Source organism: Dipodomys spectabilis, unplaced genomic scaffold (assembly GCF_019054845.1).
Source record: "Dipodomys spectabilis isolate Male_0828 unplaced genomic scaffold, ASM1905484v1 ptg000023l, whole genome shotgun sequence".
NCBI classification, from domain to species: domain Eukaryota; kingdom Metazoa; phylum Chordata; class Mammalia; order Rodentia; family Heteromyidae; genus Dipodomys; species Dipodomys spectabilis.
In genome coordinates, this window is record NW_024870700.1 from 2,917,874 (window position 1) to 2,920,143 (window position 2,270).

At 32.5% G+C, this 2,270-nt stretch overlaps 1 long non-coding RNA gene across 1 annotated transcript; it reads right to left on the reverse strand.

The window, feature by feature from the left end:
- Nucleotides 1-532: 532 nt before the first annotated feature.
- Nucleotides 533-1,672, reverse strand: LOC122104218. Its single transcript, XR_006146894.1, has 2 exons — nt 1,363-1,672; nt 533-1,241 (listed from the first exon to the last, which is right to left on the reverse strand). It is a non-coding gene; the product is annotated as an uncharacterized LOC122104218 (long non-coding RNA).
- Nucleotides 1,673-2,270: the final 598 nt, after the last annotated feature.

Sequence of the window (2,270 nt, forward strand, 5' to 3'; positions counted from 1 at the left end):
CTAAATAATTCACATTTTCAAAGTCATACAGAATGTAGTTCATGAAGCAATAGACTATATTGAGCCATAAACCAAGAACAAAATAATTTCAAAGGGTTGTTATTATGCAGAGTACCTTCTCTTACTATATTAAAATTAAGTCAGGACACATAGCAAAAGCTAATCACAGAAGCTGGGCACTGGTGGCTCATAGCTGTAATTCAGGCTACTCAGGAGGTTGAGATATGGAGGATGATGGTTTGAGATGTTTATGTAACTCTCCCCAAATAAACAAGCAAAAACCCAGGATAGAGGTGTGGCTTAGCAGATAGAACATTAGCCCAGCCAGTGTCAGGCTCTGAGTTCAAACCTCTCTGTACTGATGCAAAAACAAATAAAACAAAAACACTATTTAACAAAAAAACTCCCCAAAAGGCTGAGTGTGGTGGCACACATCAATAATACCAGTATTTTTGATGAAGAAGGTCACGAGCTTGAAGTCAGAAAGACTACATAGTGAGATCCTATCTAAATCAAAACATTACTCTCCAAATGTTTAGAAATCAGACAAGACATTTTTTTGTTTTATTGACATTTCTAAGTTCAAATACAAAATTCAAAATATTTTGAAATAAATAATCACAAAAATAAAATATAGTCAGACTTTTAGAATGAAAATAAAGTTGTGCATAAAAGGGAATTTACAACCATGTCCATATCTATCAACCCATCTATCTATCTATCTATCTATCTATCTATCTATCTATCTATCTATCTATCTATCTATCTGAAAACCAAGATTGAAAATGAATTATATAAATATTATGTAAATAAAATGAAGCATCATGTAAATGAAGTGAAATTAAACACATGTATGAGAAAGCAGATAATATATACAACAGCAAAAAATCAATTAAAAATACACAACAAAAATAACAGGAAAATTAGAAGTTAATTCCTTGAAAAGACTAATAAAATAAATTTATATTAAACTGAAGGGGAAACAGAACACATATAACCACTTTCTAGATCTGATTTGCTCCTATATACATTACAAATTATATAAGAGATTAATGTATTCCATTGTTTCCTCTATATTTCCTGTAGTACTTTCAAGTTTGCAGGTCTTGTATTAAAGTCTTTGACTGTTTTAAGTTGATATTAGTGCTAACTGCGGGTCATGGACCCAGTTTCTGTCTTTTGGTGACGTCCAGTTTCTCAAAGCATTTGTTGAAAAGGTTTATTTCCAAGATAAGCATTTCCTTTATCAGAAGAAGAAAAAGAAAAAGAAGATAATAAGAATCCACTGTGTCAATAGAAGTTCCTAAGAAATGAGTAAATTCTCTATATGAAACAATATGTTGAACAAGTTTACATTCCCACCAACAGTGTAATAGAGTTCCCGTTTGGCCATGTCCCCATCAGCATTTGTTACAGGCTCTCTTGATAATGCCCATTCTAACTGGGGTGAGGTGGAATCTCAATGTTGTCTTGATTTGCATTTCTTTTATGGCCAGAGATGTTGAATACTTCTTCATGTGTCTATTGGCCAATCTTACTTCTTCCTCTGAGAAGAACTCTAAGGAAATGAAACACACAATTTTTAGTTGTCATTGTTGCTGTTTTTGTTCTCTTTTCCTTTTGTCTTATTTGTTTGTTGTATTTGGGAGGATAAGAGGGATCACAGAAAAGGTGTAACATGGATGAACAAATACAACAGTGGTACTTATTAAACACTATGTAGAAAGTGAACTGTACATCTGTGGGTGGGGACAGAGGAGAAAAACAGAGAGAGACCCAGGGAAGGGGAAACATGGTTCAAAAAGAATTGTTCTCATTACCTGATTCATGTAACTGTAACCCTTTTATATCAACTGTACAATAACAATAAACAACATAAAGTAAAATAAAATGTCCCCAGAGTGAAAAATCAACTTATAAAAGTGAAAAAGACAAGGACAGCCACCCCACACAAATAAAAAAGGCAGAATGGTAAAATATAATAAATAGTAGACAATGATTGCAGAGGAAAAAAACCATCCTAGTCAACATTAGCATGGGGCTGTTCAATTAAATAAAACTTTTATTAAAAATAAAACAATATATCAAAGCTCAGAAGTAATAGAAAATTTAAAACTTTTAATATATGCATTATAGAGGGTCATCTGCAATTAAATATTTCTTTTATAAAGAAGGATTTCTGGTCCTAGCTGTTTTTCCCTGGTTAATGTATCCAAACATAGAAAAAGGGATGCGCACCATTCAGGAAATTTTCCAGAGAATTGATAAAG